Source organism: Parasteatoda tepidariorum, chromosome 3 (assembly GCF_043381705.1).
Source record: "Parasteatoda tepidariorum isolate YZ-2023 chromosome 3, CAS_Ptep_4.0, whole genome shotgun sequence".
Lineage (NCBI taxonomy): Eukaryota > Metazoa > Arthropoda > Arachnida > Araneae > Theridiidae > Parasteatoda > Parasteatoda tepidariorum.
The window spans coordinates 29,299,382-29,321,206 of NC_092206.1; the positions used below are offsets into that span (position 1 = coordinate 29,299,382).

Sequence of the window (21,825 nt, forward strand, 5' to 3'; positions counted from 1 at the left end):
AGGAACTAGGTTTAAAGATTTCGAAGATATTAAGAACAGAGGATGGAGGAAAGTTCCGAACAAGGATTTAAAAGTTGTTTCTGAAACTTTTACAGCGGAGTACAGAAGTTAATTAAGACACATGGGGGAGGTTGCTCGATGACTCTTTGTTGATGACTCTTTGCTTAACTCTATGACGAATCTCTAGCTGACATTTTGTATCCGATGTTAAAAAATTGGAAAAAGAAATTAGGTTTAAAGATTTCGAAGTCATTAAAAACAAAGGATTGAGGAACATTCCGAACGAAGATTTAAAAGTTGTTTCTGAAACTTTTACAACAGAACACAGAAGTTAATTACGACAGATATGGAGGAGGTTACTCGATGACTTTTTGTTGATGACTCTTTGCTTAATTCTATGACGAATCTCTAGCTGACTTTTTATTTCCGGTATTAAAAAATTTGATAAAGGAGCTAAGTTTAAAGATTTCGAAGTCATTAAGAACGGGAGAATTGAAGATCATTCCGAACGAGGACTTATCATTTGTTTCTGAAACTTTTACAGCGGAGTACAGAAGTTAATTACGACAGATGGGAGAGGTTACTTCGAAATATATTAAAAGAGCATGTAATATATGTATTATTTTCAAATGTAACTAAATTAACAAAAAAATAATGAAATGCACATGGGGTGAAGCGACTGACAAACAATTTTTAATCCTTATTTGTTATATTCAGTTAACCTACGGTCGGCAGCAACAGTTAATTTTCCCCTATGTCGGCAATGTCTATCAGAATGTTTTAAATAGAAAAAAGCTAATTTTTACAAAATAGAAGTAAAAATAATGACAAAAATGGTGCACTGTTGAAAATATTACTCATCTTAAAAAAGTATAGTAAGGAGGTATCAGAATAATTTTAGATTATATACTTTTGAATGAATAAATATTTTGATTTGATGTTCAATTATACGTTTTGAAAATCTATGTGAGTGCTATTATCCATAATTTTTTGTAAAACAAATAATAAAAGCTATTTATTAGGTGGTTTCCTTTGAAGCTAATTTATTGATTTATTAGCAAAAAGTAATACACTCACAAATAAACTAGGGTGCAGGAAGTCTTTAATTGAAAAAAAAAAAATATTTTTCAGAAAAATTTATTTTACACTTATTATTTTTATCAGCTTTCATTCCTACAAATTATTAAAATAGTGTATAAACTAAAATTCTAATTATCTAAATTAGTTAGAGTAAACTACAGATGTCTTTTGAATTTATTCAAATAGAGCTTTGGCATTATTAATATCAAAACTTCAAACTATGGTGATAATTACAAAAGTTGATAAGCAAAATCGTTTACGAGTACATAATTCTGTATGAGAAAAAAAAATTACTCAATAAATTGAGATATTACAGGAGTACTCACCTCCAAATCGGACAGCTAACAATACTCGAGAAATCATCCAAAAATATTCTCAATAAATAAAAAAATAAAAAAGAGATATTTACGGCTCTAAATTAAATGTGATGAAATCAACGAAAGATACGACGCGCTGCATAAAAGGAAACAATTTAAATAAACAATAAGAGGAGAGCGCAGGCGCGCAAGAGATAAACACAGGTATGAATATAAGTTAGACAAGAGACATTGAAATGTCCATTTGCTGAAGTAACACTGATGCAGTAGAAGCCATTAAAAGAGTTCTCATGAAAATGAAGATAAGATAGCATAGGTTATTTTAAGACCAAGACTTGTATCATTTTCGTTGCTAAGTGGTATCATAGACTATGAGGAATTTGTATCTCTGGAAAGGCGATAAGAAATGACCCATGTTTGTCAAAGCTTAAACGTTTTATGTATAATTTGTACTTAAAAATATATATGTACCCTTTGATAGGAGTAAATATTTTAAATTCTCCACCAATTTTTTTTTAAATATGTTGAATTCTATAAGGAGATTTTTGGGGTTTTAATAGTTTCTACAAAAATATTTTCGTATTATACATTGAATATATTCAAAATTGGTTTGTATGGAATTTGAGATCTATTGATCCACCCGATTCGAGTAAAAATATTCATACAGTGTAGCATATTTTTGAAATTGATTTTATTCGTTTTGAAATTGAAGATTTATTGCACGGTAAAAATTTTTAGAGTACAGTTGCCACCATTTTTGGTGTTGAACAAATTTTACAGTGAATGAAGTCACAGTTTTTATTTAATTTTTCACTGTTATAGTTTTATTTATTTATTCATGTTTTGTTTGTTGATTTGCCACCAACATATATTTTCATCCGCATTAGAATTAATTCATGACTTTATTACAAAAATATTTCGTTTAAAAAAGTAAACACATTGTTAGAAACTAAGTTAATTTTCCAATCTATAAGGCATCAGAAAATAATCTATACATAAAAAGGCAAACGTAACCCCAGAAAAAAGATAGAATTTGTTTCTTCCCTATGGATAACAATGATAATAATAGTAATTAAGAACGAAAATTCAAATAACTCGTAAAATGAAAGTAGTATTGTTCTGACCGTAATAACCCTGTAAGACCCTGTAACCAGAATCCAGTTTCAGTAACTTTGGCAACAGATAAAAGTGATAAAATATTTGGACAAATTTATTTCATACTTAATAGTGTTTAGAATTGTAATCTTTTTCTTTCATTCGGAGAACAGCCAATCAATATGCAGATGATAGGAAAATTCTTCACTTATAACAATTTTATAACTTTATATCTTTGATATTTCAGTTAAAGAAAATACTTTATTTTTTATTTATTTAATTTTGAAAAAGAGAGATAAATTATCTTTAAAGATATATTCCAGCTTAAAAGTGTTTTTTCTTAATGTTCCAGGAATAAGAAAGCCTTCTTTATTCATATTTATTATAAGAAAATATATTAAAATTTGTCTTAAAAGATGTCCCAATTTACAAACTCTGATATTTGTTCAACAAAAAGTCTATTATATGCTTCATTTTACGCACAAAATAATATTTAAAGTGAGAAAAAGTGAATTTTTTTTTTTAAAGCAAACGATACTATAAATGAGAGAGGTTCAGAATTATTTACAAGTAGAATGTAAAAAACTTGAAGATTAATTTCAACATATATTTTTTATTTTAACTTGAAAATATGAAAGTAGACTTTTCCTAATATTTAAAACTAGGAAACACAATATTTATACGAACATAATAGGAGTATTATTTAAAAAAAATCTACATAATTTCAGATCAAAAATTTCCTAGAACAATTTATCATCACCAAATGGTTAAGGAATGTATTGAATTCCCGTTAAGAAATAATCATGCTTTATTTATATATCTAAGCATGACGAAATTATCTTCCAGTAAGTTCTTCTGTTTTGCCAAAAAAAAATTCTTAAAAATATTTCTAAGAATGACGCATTTTTTTTCTTTTCTTGCTACATCTGCAGGCCACGGGTATGTTGGAATGGATATATTTTGGCATTTATCCCCATATGGATTAAAATAGAAAAAAAGAACAAAAGAAAATAGTAGAACCTTTTTCAGGAAGTATGCTTCTAACCAACACATCCTGTAGTGAGGAGATTCCTAATTGATAACGTCCTGAAGTAGATGATGTTCGATATGATGTAATACAGAGCAGTTTCTATGCTCTTGTCATTGCATTTAGAACTATTACTGCATTTAGAACAGTTGCAGACAGAAATTATCCAGACTAAAAGTACGATGAGTCTGAGATACTGTTGATTACCTTTTTCTTCTGTGTCAGTAGGGTCACAGACTTTGGTGATAAGTTACCATAGTCTGTGACAGTAATCACGGACTATGGTGCACTTAGGCCTAAGGCTTGAACTTCGGTTTAGTGCTCCCTTTTAGAAAGGAGTTGTTTTAAATTATGAAAAAGTCACTCTTTTTTTTAAAACAAATTCTAAAATATTAGATAGTGATTAGTTCTAAAATATTAAATGTGAAGAAGCTAATTTCACCTTATGCGTATTTCGCTATATCTCGATAGCTTACAAAGATAATCAAAATAATTAGGTGCAAAATAAAATTCGATTATTCGAAGATAATTCAACGTAAAAAATAAATTTTAGTAATTATTTGTAATATTTTATTATTTTATTTAATAAATGTTAAATTTTTGAATGGGTTCCCTTCAATTTTAAATGATAAAATACAAAATTTGAAAGAAATCGGTCGAATAGTTTCTGAGTTATCAAGTTTTAAATATGCAACTTTTTACATTATTCCAATATGTGCGTTTCGGTTAAAAAAATTGCTTTTTCATACCACGTAATATTAACAAATATCGGCGATTATGGAATTTGGAAAAATATTAAAATAGAAAAAGTAGCCGAAGAGAGCTGATGGAAAAAGAGAGTTGCATAGTCTTTGGGCGTGTATAGCTGCTCACAAATTGTAATTTAACTTAATTCAACGGGCTTATAAGAAAGTTGACGGTTTAGTTATTAAATCCTTAAAACGTAATCTTAAAAGTCCTCTGAGTTATCTTTCCTTCATATTTAACGCCGTGCTACTTGTTGATTATTTAAATAAATTGTCTTACTGCTTTAGTTTTATCTAGCCATTGAGTCAAAGTAATAATATCTGATTAGGAAAAAAAAATTGGTCATATAATTGGCCACAAAACATTCTATCAATGAGAATGTTACTCTTTGCTTAAAGTACAAGATCATAATCTTATGTGTTTACACACAACTTTTAAAGGGAGATGGCGGCGCTCGTAAGATATCCAGAATCATGAATGCAAATATAGTGGCGCCAGATTTCAAATATGATCATGAATGAGTGCATTCCCCTTGGAAACTGGAATCAACCGCTTTAGATTTTTTTGTTTGTAAACATAATCAATCGCTATGGATAATCACGTGAAAAGCAAATGAAGGATTAACGAGGCATAATGATTATTTTATTATATATAACACTAGGGAATAAATTTTGATCTTGTACTAGATCTTGTCTAATTCGGGTGAGGGGAGTTTTAAATCTAAAATTAATTTTGCTCCTAAGACTACAAATTTTTTTAAAATTGAAATTTTTAGTTTTTTTTGTGGAAATGCACAAGTTTAAAAACGTTATGTGTGACAGGGGGACGCAGAAATGTTGTGACCAACGTTTTAACGGGTTAAGTCATATCATCAGGATTAAAATTCCATCAGAACTCATGCCCGAAACTGTCATCGTACGCGGACGCTTCCCTATTATGACCTATATAGAGTCACTCGAAGAAACAGTTCATGATAGAGGAGGACCCTCAGTGGCATATGACGACATTTTTTGGCATGGGTCCCTATGCAATTTTAATCTAACTACTTTAAAAGTTTGTGCAACATTTATGCGTCTCCCTGTCACATATAACGTTTTTAAACTTGTTCAACAAACAATAAACTACAAATGTCATTGAAAAAAAAATGTAGATTAGAGAGATAAACCCAATGCAGATTTAAAATCAGCGAAATGAAAGTATCAAAGATCTGTTAAAATTTCTTATGCAACAGTAAGAAAAAAGGTTCCGCAGTATAATCTTTCATAATTTATTTTAAGCGCTATTAACAATCATAATTTTTAATGCCATTCATTTTATTTATTAACTTTTGAAATTGTAAATATTATTTATTTTACATCTTTCTTAATTTTACAGACATAATAAAATAAGCTTTTTGATTATACTCAAAAGTTGAAGCCAGTGACGCGCAGAGAGGAGAGAAATTGGTATCCATTTGACCACTAAGGACACTGTACTACTGTTACGATTATTTTTATTGCTTATTATTCTTATTCTTATTAAATAGCTAAATATTTGGCTCAAGCTAACTATTTTCATAAGGAATAAAGTATGATTTTGGAACAAATTTAATTAAAAAATTTTAGAACATTAAAATTAGAATATTTTTTACATTTAAGGAACAGTTATTAATACTTAAAAATACTTTGTTGAAAATAACATTTTCAACATAGAAAAATTTCCGCGTAATTTCAATAATTTCTATTTTAACATAAAAAATGAACTTAAGATATGGATTTATATTTTTATGAATGTATGTTTTTCTGAATGTTTTTATTTTTTATAACCAACGTTGAACAGCCCACTAAATTTTGAGTTAATTAACTCCGTAACCTTGTAATTTTGAAATTAATTGAGAAGATAAGTGAACTCCTGGATCTGTTGAGGACTGTTTGATGGAACTAAGCCGAATTTGCGTTACATGGAGAGGAAAACCACGAAAACTTCCCACGTTTAGCGCGAAGGCAAGGAGTTTCTAACAAATGATCCACGTATGTTTTTTTCCCATTCTAGTAATTATACAATTCATTTTAGGAGTATCTAATCGCTGGGTTGATCCCACAGGTATCCTCACACTATAACACGACATCGGTAGATGCTTTCGTGTTAATGAACGATTCGTGTTCGATTATTAATGAACGCCATCCGCAGGAGAACAAATAAAATTCATTAGAGTCCCCTGAACTTCAATAATATAATATTTAATAATAGTATAATAAATACTCAATACTATGAATAAAAATACGTAATTAACATGATTCGTACGTAATAACACATTCCTTCATCTTATATTCTCCATTTTTGATTTTTCAACAAGGAAACAGTTTTTAGAAAATTTGTCAAATAAAATAATCCTTATATGATTTTTTTTCCGTATTGACCCCTTTTTGTATGTGCATTTTGGTTCTAATGAACTATGGAGTAAAAAAAAGTATAGACATTAGGAATATCAAATTAATTACTAAATAAGGAAAGTAAAAACAAAAACGCTATCGAATCTAACGAATCACTACTGATGTAGGTGGGACATAAAATAACAAGACTTGTTTGACTGTCACGGCCAGTTAAAACAATGAGAGAGAAAGGACTTGAAAGACGATTATTATAATCAAATCTAAATGAGATCTCTTAAGCAATCTATCTGGTTTCGGTGTTCTGTACACCCTCCTTCATCAGTAGTGATAAGAGTTTAATGCAATTTTGGCTTTTATTGTGGCTTAATTATTCATTTGCAGCCCCTAATGCCTATACTTGTTCGATTTAATTTTTGACAAAGATTCTAAAAATGTATGTTAAAAGCGATCATTAGAGTACACCTTGTATACCATTTTTCATTATCTGACTGAAATCTAAACACACATAAATCTTTATTTTAAACGATTATTCCAACTCACGTTCATGCCTAATAAAAGTACAAGTATATTTAGTTTTTTTTTTGTTCTCTTTTTTTTCCGGCTCTGTCTCTAACGAAGATGCTTATTAACATTTTTCGAGGTATTAAGTTTTAACAAATTTAGATGCTCATAAAAGATATAAAACTATATTTTTTTTTGTTCTATATACATATAAAAAAAACTCCTTTTCCAAGGCTGTAACTGTACGCTTAATTTTCTGTAAATTTCACTAAACATTTAAAATAATATGTTTATATTATGATTAAGCTTAAAAACTGATACAATACCATCAAAAAGCAATACTTTTCATATATTAGAAATGATATGATATATACAACTATATAATTATTAATTCTCTAAAAATGAAAAGCTAATACATCTCAAACAACAACGCATACTTTAATATAATTGTTTACTTACTATTCTCAAATTTGACAGTTTACATGGAACAGGAAATTAAAGACTATTATGATTCTCAGAGGCGGTTGATATGTAATAAGCCAGGTAAATGTAGTAAAGCATTAAAAAGTAACAGTCAAAAAACGAAAGTCGTAAAGCATGATTCTCTTAAAAGCTTTAAAAGGCATTGTTTCTTATCTTTCATGCAATGGAATCATTTTCCTGGGAAAAACCTCTATTTCGTAAAACGTGCAACTGCGTCGTTTCTATTTGCATAAAATTTTTATACCTTAAATACAAATAAAAAAAAAGAGAAATGTTTGATAAATATTCCTTCTTTAATTCTCGTAAAGCCAATGTTTGATAATACTGAAGATTAAACACCTTGCGACCTGAATAATTATCTAAAAGTAGGAATTCCTTTAGTGTCAATTGGAAATACGCAATTTTTTATTTGAAAATGTTTTAACATTTTACATAACCAACGAAATATTTATTTTCTAGTCTGGAAACAGCGGGCAAAGCGGTCTTCAGTGGTAAATATGTAAATATACGTTTAACACGCGTTTACTTTTAATACGTGTGTTAAAATACGCTTAATACGTGTAAAGATAAGTTTTATTTAAGCCTGTTTTGAAGTTTATTTTCGGAAAAAGTTGTTTAAAAATAAACAAAAAGATTAATAATAAACAAACAAGGATAGCTTTTCTCTCAGAAACAAACACATCTTATAAGTACATTTAATATTAAAGAATTGGGTCTGGTTCATTTCATCGACAATCACTTCATCGACAGGCCATTTCATCGACACCACTTCATCANCGATGAAATAGCGTGTCGATGAAGTGATTGTCGATGAAATGAATGCGACCCAAAGAATTAATTCTAAGAAACTGAAGTGCAAGGAAATGCATTTTGTCCTGAATCACATCTCTCGGCCACTGTGGTTTTTCTTGTTCTATGTTACACCTTTTTTTCTCTCTCGGCTACGGTGGGTTTTTTTCTAGTTTGTTTATCTCCTATACTTTTCCATTCTTCGTTGGCAACTCTTCCGTTTTAAATTTCAAATCACTTTTGTTTCTTCTCATTCACTCCCGGCAAGTCTTGAAAATGGGCGCTTTTTTTTGAGCGCTTGAATTCCTGTGTGTCCTTTCCTATTTATGTATTTTTTTAAAGCGAATAAAGTTTTTAATCAGGAAATGCATTTAATATTAGTTTTAATTATATGAAGCAATAAGCGGTTAGCTTGTAGAGTATCGCGTGATAGTATCGTAAATGAGAACCTCCGCAAATACTCAAAACTTTGGTACAAAAGTTCTCCTAAATGCTGAACTAGTTTTAGGCATGAAAATAAAAAAAAATAGTGACATAATATAGAAAAAAGTGTATAAAAATATTAATACATCTCAATAATCTATAGTATCGTAACTAAAATTAGATCTATATTTTAGCTTAGTGGTTATTAAAGATAACATTATTGATAATAATTTCTGTTTTGGTTATCTCCATTATATAAGTAATTGCGATTGACAAAAGCGTTAGTACAGAGCATCTCCTAAAGAATTTGAATATAGCTTATCATGGTTCATATAAATTAATATTCGAGCATTTAATTGTAAGAAGAATTTACGAAGTAATTATATTTAACTTGGCGATGCGGAAATGCTAAATAAAAATAATATCTAAACGAAAAATATAATAATCTAAAATAAGTCTGATTGGAATATATTTATTATTACTATATAAAAAAAAGTTAGAATTTCTTCTATATACTACCGAACAAAAGCATGAATTACAGTACTTCGAAAGTATTTTAATTATGTTATTTATATTTCAAACGATATTTTAAGTTACGAAATCAGACACAAAAGAAGAATTTACGAAGTAATTATCTTTAACTTGGCAATGGTCTTAACTAAACGTCGATATTTTTTTTATTTCGAATTTCTAAGCGAAAAATATAATAATCTAATATAAATCTGATTGGAATATATTTATTACTATTATATAATATAGAAAAAAGTTAGAATTTCTTCGTTACTACCGAGCAAAAGTATGAATTACAGTACTTCGATAGTATTTTAAATATGTTATTTATATTTCAAACGATATTTTAAGTTACGAAATCAGACACAAAAACGAACTTTCTCTGAATCAAACATACCTTTTTTTTCAACGGATTTAGATTCTTAAATAATTATTTCCTCTTTTTTTTATAATTATCGAAAAAAAAACTGAATGGTATGTTATACAAATTTTTACATTATTAAAATGATTCTAAACAGCATTTTTTCTTCTTTTTAAATGCAATTTTAAATGGAAAAATACAAATCTTGAGCACATTTGTTAGAATAGTGTCTGAGTTATCAAATCTTAAAAAACCGTTTATTTAATATGTACTATACATATTACGATGAAACATTTTGTTGTGTACGTTAAAGTATAGATTTGAATAGTATAACATTTTGCATTGCTTAAATTAACACAATAAATATAAACCTTATTAGAACTACCAGCATTTAATGAACATTTCAAAAGTAGAACACGAGACATAATGATAAAAATATTCGCAGATGGTTTATGCAAAGAACAATTAAGACAATTTAAGAGAACGACAATTCAGTGAGAATCAGAATTAGTTGAGGAAAATACGCATATTGGGTAATTTTGATACATTTTTTTTTTTTTAATCAGTGTTTAGTGCCAGGAGTAAGCTGCGTCATTCAGTATAATAATAGGCCGTGAAACGCAGATGAGAAAAATACCTGCTTGTGTCAGGAAGAGATATTCTTTTGGATTGCTGTGTCACTTACAATTAAACTGTTTATTGCAGCAACCTACACTTAACAAATTTTCTCACTTAAGATAAATAGCTTATTCAACATGTTGTAGAAACAAAAGAACTGTGTTTTGTAATTCATTAAAAAATTAATAAAAATTGTACAGATATTATTATTTTAATAGAGTAAAAGTGGCTTTGAATTTAAAAAGAAAATTTAAAAAAAAAAGAGGAAACTATTAAATTTAGGATTTTTAAATTAAATAAGATTGGATCAAAAAATATTCGACTATTATTAACATGCTTTTAGAAATAATGATATATTTTAGGGAACTAAAATATAAAATTCGGATAGTATAAAAAAAATTTCAAGTACGTAGAAAAATCTTGTTTTAAAATAAACTAAGAATATATTCTGAGATAAAATATATTGAAAAGAATTTTTTTTTCTTTAAAAATTGATTATATAATTTTAATTAATTACATAAGTATATAATATACGTATGCAACAGGGTTCATAATAACAGGGTTAATAATATACTTATGCAACAGGTTACACATATACATTAATTACGTAAGTATATAATTTTATTAATTATATAATTTTATACTTTATAATCTATTATTTCTAATTTTAAAAATTACGAGGTAAGTTAAAGCATAAAAACTAATCATAACTATTATTAAAATGCTTATGTTGTGTTACATACACACACAATGTAAAGTATTTTATGTAAAAAAATTATCTGCACGCACATGTTGACTCTTTGTTAACTCCTCAATGGTCGCATAATTTTTAAGAAAAAGATCATAAAAGTTTTAATTTCTTATTTCAGAAATATAAAACTAAGCGTATGTACAAGCTACAAATATTCAGTTTTAATTTTTGGATTAAATTCAAATATACATGTTTGATTACTGCTGACATCTAGTTTAAAATGCATTACACATGCTAAACACATTACAAATAATCTGATAATGCCATCTGGTGTATGGAAATAAACACGATTCTGAGCATAAGAAATAGATAGTTTTTAATTTTTTTGAGAGCTGCTTTTGAACATTTCACCCTGGATGCATCACAGGCGCGAGAAATAAAGGACAAAACTTTACCCCGAATTTTATGACGCAAGAAAGAAGGGATAAAAGCAAACTAAAAACATTGAACATCATGTTTTTGTTAAATAGTTTAGATTCACATAATATTGAAACAAAGAATCAATGTTTAGTTAACAAAGCAAATTTTAAAAATTTTGAAGGCGAGGTAAAAAATTAGTAAGCATTAATAAAACTAATCATTACTAATACATTAAAATGTTTTTGCTTTATGCATACAAATAAAAAGTATGTAATATAATATTTCATACAGAAAAAATACTTTTACATTCGTTGTACTCATACTATAGCACGAATTCTTCTAAAAAACCAATAAGAAGTCACAAATTTTCATATTTTTAATTAGAGGAATTTTATAAAATGTAATGGAATATGATATATTTTATAAGCAACTTGTTAAAATTTTAAAATTAATTATTAAAATACTAATTTTAGTTTCAACTAACTCTAAGCGGAACAGAAAAAAAAATTTTATGAAAAAGAAGAGTCATTTTCATAAATCTTATAAAACATAGTTTAATGAATTTGAGAAAAACAGTTTTAGAATAAGTTTGTTTAGAATATATCAGTTAGCTGCAGGTCAAAATTATTTCTCCTTTGAAAATTACTTTATTAATGTTCTATGCTTACAATATATCATAACATGTTCTTAAACACTAGAGTTTGTGAGTAGAATTAATTAATGAATTGCAGAATTCATCGATTACATAATTGATTGAGTGCATAATTGATTGATACTTATAGCCTGTCTATATATGTTCTCACAGGCAAGAGAATTTGAGTACAGAATTAAAGTTCTTATCTTGCAGTCTATCATACATAATATGTTCCTGAATTTGAGAGTAGAATAAATCAATGTTCTTTACTGACAACAGTTTATGATAACATGCTCATAAGCAATAGATTTTGAAAGTAGAATTGATTAATGTTCTTTATTTACATCCTGTCATAAAACTTTCTTTAGAGCATGGAAATTTAAGTGCAGAATTAAGATGCGAGTTCCAGCTTAATTCCAAAAAACGACTAAGACATACTAAGCAAAGTGATCCGAAAATGTTTGGCTAAAATTTTCAAGTGGCTAGTGCTATTAATTAATCTCAGTTATTAATGTTCTTATCTTCTAGCCTATTACGGTTAGAAAGGTCAAATACAAAACATTTCGCACTACTATGCGTGTCCGAAAACGTGAAGAAACGTGACCAGTTCATCACTTTATTCCCGAAATGCAGAATTTTTTTTAAATTGATGCACAAGCTTCTGATCTTTGTGCTGAAGCTTTGTGCATGAAGCTTGCTCTTTATGGTTTACTGCAATTTTTGTATTACAAAGTATACTTTCAATTAGAATTTTCTAATATTGCGTTTTGAGATGAAGGCTTAGCCTCTAAAGTTGAAAAATCCTGAAATTGTAAAAGAATGATATTATAAGTTATAATTAATCCAAAAATTCCAGGAATGAAACTGTTATTCAACTTAAAAAAAACCCAATGGGGCAACAGAAACATTTTTACTGAATCGTTAAAATGCTGAATGCGTGAATGAAAGTCCAGCTTCCTACGTAAGCAAATCTTTATTTTGCTCAATTTCAAAATCTATAACTGCTCGAATGTTCAGGATTTCTTTGTCAATTTCATCGCAGACATTAACAAAACTTATTAATTGATCTGATACAACTGCCAATTTGATTGAAAATGCCACGCACTGCAAAGTAGTAGCACAATGACTTAAAAATCCACAGATAAGAAAACAAATAGACATAAACCGATATCCAATCAAACACACAATCAAAGTTGCAAGAAAATAATTGACTTGCTTCACAGTATTTGTTATTCGTTCATAGTTACTGACGATTGCAGATAGTTTTTTTTTAATGTTGTTCCATTCCATTTCTAACAACCATTTTAACTGTGTAGCTGTAAGATTGAATGATAGTTAAGTAGCAGATGACACCAGCTGTGTACTGTAGAAAAAGTGAATGATGAACAAAAAAGAATACTTTTTACCGTTTTAATGTAAAGCTGATCGAAACTGGTGGAATTTCCTTGACCATGAGGTATTTGAAAGGAATTGTTATAAATACTCATTCGCTGTGAGTTTAACTTTCACGAAATTGTAAAAGAATGATATTATATGTTGTAATTAATCCAAAAATTCCAGGAATGAAACTGTTACTCAACTTAAAAAGACCCAATGGGGCAACAGAAACATTTTTACTGAATCGTTTAAATGCTGAACGCGTTAATGAAGGTCCAGCTTCTTTCGAAAGCAAATCTTTATTTTGCTCAATTTTGAAATCTATAACTGCTCGAATGTTCAGGATTTCATTTCCAATTTTATCGCAGACGTTAACGAAACTTATTAGTTGACATGATACAACTGCCAAACTGATTAAACGCGTCACATACTCGATACTAGTAGCTGGATGACTTAACAGTAGATACGGGGCAAAACAAATAGATATAAACCAATAACCAATCAAACACAAAATCAAAGTTGCTAGTAAATCATTGACTTCCTTCACGGCGTTAGTTATTCGCTCATAGTTACTGACGATTGCAGATAGTTTTTCTGTTGTTATTCCGTTTCTAACAGTGACTTTAACTGTGGAACAGTAAGATTGAATAATATTGCAATTCTCCAACTGCGTTAAGTAGCAGATGGCACCAGCTGCGTTTGGCAAAAGAGTAAAAAAAGCGAATGATGAACGAACAAGAATATTCTTTGCAGTTTCAATGTAGCTCTGATCCAAGCTGGATGAATTATTTTGACCTCCAACAGAAAATAACTCAAAAGGTGATGGTATGTCGACTTCGTACACGTTATTTCGAGAAACGTGAACAGTGAAATAGGTGGATTGTAAAACAAATAAAAGAATCGGTAACTTATTAGATTTCTTTCGAAACGTTTTGGTAAAATAACAGATTTCAATACGACGCTTTGACTGCACTTTTCTCAACAATTCTCTTAAAATTAAACGGAGATTTATGGAAAGAACAATATCAATAATTACTTCAAAGGTGGCCATTACAGTAAAAACGATGTTTACCCTTGAAACAAGGAATGTAGAAATTGAAACATATAAGGCGGACACTATCCACAAAGAGTACAGAACTGCATGAAATGCAATGCATACTTTTTGGATAAAATTGTATTTTCGAGTTGCATCTTCTATAATTGCGATTCCAAATATCTTTAAAAAGCTAATAAAAAATTTCCAATCGTTTGGTAATTGAAGCATGGGATTTTCAATCATTGCAAAAATAGCTTTGGGACTTACAATTTGCGTAAAATTAATGTGAATGCCACAGTCATTTATTTAAGATTATAAGTATTTGATTTTCAGAGAAATTAATTATGATTCTCTATTAAAGAAACTCAGATTTTCCGAGTATTTGTCTCTAAAAATCTTTGTCCTTTTAAACCTCACGCATAGTTCAAACTTCGTTGTTGTTGTTGTTGATCTGTCTGCAAAATAGATCGTATCATATCGTTCCATTTATAATTCTGTTGCTGATTTCTGTGTTCATAAAGACCGAGTTTATCCGTAAAAGAAAACTTTTTTCAAAGTTTTATGTATATTTAAAACTGGGTTTCTACCCTCTTTAAAGGGAAAAAGGACAGCGTTTTTAAATTATCTGAATGAATACAATCAAAAGTTTCGATTCTGTTGCATTTTTAACAATGATAAAATTTTCTTTGTCATTTTAATCTCTTTAAAACTCTTTCTTATTCAGCCGTTTTTATTAAAATTGATAAAGAATTTCACTCAATTATCATGTCATTGTGGGGAAACTATTATTATGAGCTATTTTTCTAATAATGAATATAAAATAATTCGATTTTCAAAATAAGCATTAAGCTTGAAATTTAATATCTTTAAATTGTATCGAATAACTATTTATCAATAATTTGTTCATCTATATCTCAGTTGTTATTGCGTGAGAAACAAATAATATACAGTCAAAATAATTTTCTATAATAATGATTTCAATATCAATGATAAAATTTCAATTGTAAAGAATATAATATTATAGAACTACTTCATGTTTTATAAAGCATTATAAGATAATATGAGCAATAATATGGTTGCCGAGCGTTTTGAATGACTTATACAATACGGCAAAAGTTTGAATGCAACAATTTTTGTAAAATAAATAAAGAAGTAAAATTCAGAAAATATTGTAACATTTGAAAGAGAGATTAAGGCAATTCAAACTAGATTTTAGTGATTTCCCAAAATCAAAGTACGTATTTAACTTTTGTTACAATAGCAATGCTTAAAAAGTTTTCAAAATGGTTTTCAATTATTCGGGGAAACATAAAGAAGAGTAACAGTTTTAAAGACACAACTAAAACCTTTATTTTACGCTTTTTAATGTTTTCATAAACGTAGCAAGTGCGTTTCATTTATGACCATTAGATAGTTAGACTGAACACTAATCAATCATGTATAATGAGAATGTACACTAATCAATCACGTATCATGTTCCAGAGAATGATTACAATCACACACACACCAACATTTTACCCCGCACCTATGGCGGCATTACCCCATACCCTAAAGATTAATAAGGGGTGTGACTAACTTCTATAAGTAAGTGATTTTATAATGGAAACAAAAAATTTCTAAGTTCCTGCTGAGATTGTTGTACCACGTTTATAAACGTGTTCTACTGCCACAACATGCAAGTTCCGATTGCCTTTCTAAGAGCGTTTTAACACTAGATTGCCTGAGGAAGTAATTTTGACTGCTTTTAATTTCAATTCGAAAAACAATGATGTATACAATGACACAATTTCTTAGAATTTTGAGACTTTTTGAACAACATATAATTTTTTTTATTGTTAATATTTACTATTAACTTGTTACAAAACTGTAAATAATATAACAAATTTTAAAAATTAATTTTAAACAAATTTATTGACGAATTCACAATCTAGTCATTTTGACTGCTTTTCGGCAATATAGGTATATACTAATTTTCCGTCTTTCTTGTGTTAACTACACTATGTATAAGGTTGAGACATACAACGCAGAGTGATCCGAAAATTTTTGACCAAAATTTACGAGTGGTTAGAGTTAATAATTAATGTTTGTCCAGAGTGATCCTAAAATGTTTGTCCAAAATTTTCAAGTGGTTAGTGTTATTAATTAATCTCAGTTATTAATGTTCTTATCTTACAGTCTATCGTAACATGTTCCTAAACATGGGAACTTGAGTGCAGAATTAATTAATGTTCTATACCTACAGCATATTTTTAAATATGGATAGATTTTAAAGTTGGATGTTTTCTTTGTTTGCATGCAAATCAAATATCAGAAATACTGAGCAAATATGGAAAACAAAACATCTTACTGTAAAGGAATTACAAATGACGAGGCAGACTTATAAATTGTTATTATAATTTAAAAAAAAAAAAAAAAGTCTAAAAAATTCAACTTAGGGAAGGGAGTGATTTGAAAATAAACAGTTACAATTAAACAGCCTTGATGAATAAATAGCATGAGGAAGTTTTTCCTTTGTGGAATTGCTCATCACTGATCGGTAATGATCAAACAAAAGAGTGGAAAAGCGGGCAAGGTTAGTTTCATTCCCCTAACTAGGGCTGTCGGTCAATGTTACCACTAAATGCGTCCGCTGAAATACTCTTTTAATTCAGTTCTCACCGTGTTTATTTTCTCAATTTGCAGACACATAGCATATAGCTAATTTCTCGATTTGCATATACATAGCATATGTCTACTTTCTCAACTTGAACACACACATAGCGTATGTCTTCTTTCAATCTCAATTTGCATACACATAAGTCTACTTTCGTAATTTGTATCTGCATGCTCATTTTCTCAATTTAAATTACGTATAGGGGGCGTGTTTACTTTCAGAATTTGCATACACATATGGCCACTTTTTGAATTAGGCATACACATAGTATGTCTAAACTTCATTAATTAATATACACATAACATAATCCCACTTTCTAAAATTACATATACTTAATGTTTTCACCGCACTTTCTTTAACACTAATTTTTACTTAACAGAGAATAATACCAAGTGTAACATAACATTTTGATGTGAAATATAAGTTTTATAGCACGTTGGATTTTGCGATAAGTATATAATTTTTTTGAGGCCACTTGAATGGTTTCTATATCATCCCTTTCAATAAATAAATAATAAGATTTAAAAAAAAACTGAAAAAAGTTCAAGTGGAAAGGTGCACTATTTCTGCCCACGAAGTCTCCGGTTCAAAATTCAAGTCGAAAAGGGATTTTATTGTGTATACCTATAATTCATGAGTTTTTATATACTTCGTATTATTTTCGGTTTTTAAAATGTTTCTTAATGTTTTTTTAAATTCCTATCATATCGATTTCTTTAGAGTTAAAGAAGGTAAAAAGCTATTTGCAAAGGGTCTAATCCACCTATGTTTGAGCAAGCTATACATTATCTTAATTACAACCTCATTTAAACAAATATATTTCACATAAAAAAGGAAAAAAAAACTACTTAAAAATTCCGGTTCATTTCTGGTTTCTTATGACCAAAAAGCAACAGAGCGTACGAAAGTAAAGCTAAACGCTCGATTTGTAGAATTAATTATTTCCCGGCATTAATAACCACCAATTGTTCTACTTCGCTAGAAAATTCTATTATCCTCCGCTATTTTTGAATTCTCACTGCCGTTTCCTCCATTACGGAAAAAATAGGAAAGAGCATGAGAATACAGATATAAACAAGTTTTTTTTTTTTTTTTTTTTTTTTTTTTGCATTTAGTAATTGTGAACATTTTTCTACATTGCTAAACTGAAAGCGACATAACGTATAATGTATTAATTTATAATTCGGGCGGAATAAGTTTAAAATACGATGTTCATAATCGAAGCCACGTTAATTTATTTAATTTTTCGTCTTGTTCAATAAAATTTTTTAGACTTTATATTACTTTTTACTATGATAAATTCCATTACTCATATTTTTGTATCGTTTTCAATCAATGATTAACCAAACATCATTGATCAAAATTGATTCTAAAAAAATGTTTTTATATAGTTTTTGATCAATGATTAACCAAACGATAACGCTTAACACTGATTCTTAAAATATTATTATTTTTTTCAATGTAAAAGCACCCTTCGCTAAGGGGAAAAAAAACGCTTTAATGAAACACACATTAATATTATGAACAAGCGAAGCTTCTGAAATGTTAAATAAATTAGACCTATTATACTTATTTTCATATTACTTTTTACTATGGTAAATTCCATTGTTCATAACAATTTTTTTATCGTTTTCAATCAATGATTAACCAAACATTGATTGAAACTGATTGTTCATATTTTTTATATAGTTTTCGATCAATGAATGATCAACCAAACGATAACAATCAACACTCTCTATTAAAGTATTTTTCTTTCAATATAAAAACATCGTTTGCTATATAAACGAGTGAAGCTTCTGAAATGTAAAATAAATGAGGAAAATCTATTAAAATTACTGTATTTTCATATCTATTTTAGATCAAAATTAAGTACATTTTAAAGCGCTTTGAACCATTGTGGCAAACGACAATGAAATTAAAATTTATTTTACGAACACTAAGCAAAAAAACGGGAGAAAAATCCACCTAAAAATGCCAGAAGTAAGTCATGCGCTGGTGAAGAATATTAAAATGCAAAAAACTAAATACGCATTTTTTAGGGACGATAAAACAAACGTTTAAAAATTATTTATTCTTATCCAGGTTCAAACTGTAGTTTTGACGATACATCTAAACTCTCAAGAACATTTTCACGCAGCTGATCCTTTTGTATATCTCAAAATAAGATTTTTTTTTTCGTTTAAAAAAAGGAAGATAATTGAGTTTATTATTATTTTCAGAATGCTCATTTCCCATGAAAAATCGGAGAAACATAAAATACAATCAGAAGTTTAAGGAAGGGTGGAATTTTATGAATCATTCGTCAAATTTGTTTTTCATGCCTTAAAGAACTGTAAGCTAATAATTTATAAATTAAGAAGCGAATGTAAATTTCGATCATGCACGTGGCTTTGTTTTCCGTTGATAAACAGCGTTGATTTCGTTCATTATGGTGTTTTTCCCTGGAGGAAAGAAATTGCCAAAAATTCAGATGCAAGATTTTTTCTATTTCTACCATTTCTTCATTAATTTTACAGGCTTGTTAAAGACTTTTCTAGCGTGCCTCACTGAGGGTTAATTTTTTCAAATAAAGACGGATTCTATAAACCCAAGTTACCCTAATTGCGCTCTTATATATATTTTTTAAATTTTGTTTTGCGTCAAACTTTGTTTTGTGACGTTTCCTTGAGTGTGAATCGTTTACGTTTAGCGCTACATAACCGACTGCTGTCTAATCTGCACATCCTCGGTTTTTTAAAAAAAAATCAATTAAAAAAAAAAGTCAGTTTGCTGCATCTGCTTAGGAAACAAACTCTTATGTTTTAATAGAAAGTTCTTCAACAGATAATTCTGCTGAGAAAAATGTTAAAAACTTTTTCTTTTAAAATAAATATCTTTTTTTTTTTACAAGAATGTGCAGTCAGAGGACACAATCATCCATATAAATAGTTTAGTTTGTATATGTCTGATATTCAGTAAAAAAAATTGTTAATAGTTTCTTTTTTTTTTCAATCGAAAGATTCCTTTCATGATAAACTTAAAAGTAATTTTGAAATTTGGGAAGAATAAAAAACTATATTTTTATCCCCTTCTTGATTGTCAGTCATTTTTGGGATTCGCGGTACATTCATTTCAATTCTTCCATGTTTTAAAGATGGAGATATTTTAACCGCTTTTGCATTGCCTTATGCATGTGTTTGCGCAAAAGCTCGAGGGCCGTTAATATGCAAATTACATAACTAATCTTAAGACTCACCAGGGTAATTTAAGTGCAAAATCACTTTTCTTCGCAATTTACCTAAGCAATGTGCTCGTTAACTTTCGTATCGTTCATACCTATGTTACCCTCTTTCTATCAACTAATTTGTCGATTGATTGTATTAACTTGATTCTTTAGGTATTGAAAAATAAATGAATGACATGTTAATTCCTTTAATTGTAATAGTAGTTTAAACGGTTTTATTTTATTTCTTAAAGTAATTGATGATTGATTTCATTAACTAACACGCTGATTGTTCAATTGTAGTAGCTTGATTTTTTTAGACAAAATAATTAGATTCTTTTAAAAAATAAATAAATAAAATTGTTGATCCGAGCATACAGAAACGTTTTTGTTCCAACTAAAATCTTATTTTCACTTGAATGAATGCCTAGCAAGTAATGTGAGCAGATTACCTACGTAAATTGAGAAATGAATCAATTTTCGGATAACACTGTGCATAATCTGAAACTTTCTGCACTTTATCGGAAATACATATAACTATGTTCCTGCTAAAAATATAATAATTATTTCATTCTTCTTCTTAAAATTTTCATATTGGTTTGTATAGTTTCAAAGTTTAAGTTATTATATAACTATAACAACATAATGAATAAGATTCTGGATTTTGCAAAAATTTCGAAGTACATGTTTACGTTCAAAAAGTGTGTCCTATTGATAGAGTAAAAGGTTAAGGGAGGTCATTTAGGGCCTCTTTCAAGGGTTTGTATACGCCGTTTGTTCTCCGTCTTGCTTATCAAGAAACAATATTTTCTGAGAGATCTATTTTAAGCAATCGATTCAAACACTATTTCTAAAATTATCCATCACTTTAATGGCTTCAACATTTTTCTTCTTTCTTTTAATCTTCATGATGAAGAAAAGCATCGCGTTGTCTTTCGTTTACTATTACACCTGGTTCGAAAAATGCAAATTTAAAAAGAAAAAAAGAACAAATACATAAACAATATTGCACGGAGGTGTAGGAAAATTCGAAATAAAATTTCGATTTTTTCGACGAAGTTGTGTAGCATCTGAAAAGCTATCACAAAATACTTAAAATATTTTTTGCTAAATATAAAGTGAAATAAATGAAAAAAAAGGGTATTTTCACACATAATCGTTGATACAGGTCGATAATACCCTGTATAGAAATTTCGGAATGAATATTTTTTAAAACCTATGGTACACTTTTTGTTGCCATCTTTAAAAAGTAAACATTTTATAAAAACTACAAATTATTTCTTTAAAATGATGTAGGAAAATGTACTTCAGCAAGGAAAGTGTGCAACACGTTTTTCAATGTCATCTTTAAGAAGTAAACAATTTGCAACATTTTGTAAGATCTACTCTTTGCTTTTTTAAGAGGACATTAGAAAAATTGCTACACTAAGGAAAATTTTCTACGCATTTTTCGATGTCATCTTTAAGAAGTAAATATGTGACATTTTTT

The 21,825-nt window shown here is 28.5% G+C and overlaps 1 protein-coding gene and 1 long non-coding RNA gene across 4 annotated transcripts in view; one reads left to right on the forward strand and one right to left on the reverse strand.

Moving 5' to 3' along the window:
• Positions 1-21,825, reverse strand: part of LOC107439300 (Copper transporter 1A) — a 46,786-nt gene that overhangs the window by 14,402 nt on the left and 10,559 nt on the right. Inside the window, exon 1 of one of the 3 annotated variants that reach the window (XM_016051855.4) lies at positions 7,599-7,742. The exons of 1 other annotated variant lie outside the window; for it this stretch is intronic. The gene's annotated coding sequence lies outside the window, so the exon portion shown is untranslated. Of the gene's footprint in view, positions 1-1,406; positions 1,671-7,598; positions 7,743-21,825 lie in introns of those variants that run through there. One more of the 3 variants, XM_016051854.4, reaches the window with a different exon arrangement.
• The window catches only part of LOC122271405 (uncharacterized), a 51,819-nt gene that overhangs the window by 8,080 nt on the left and 21,914 nt on the right, over positions 1-21,825 (forward strand). The window lies entirely within an intron of this gene.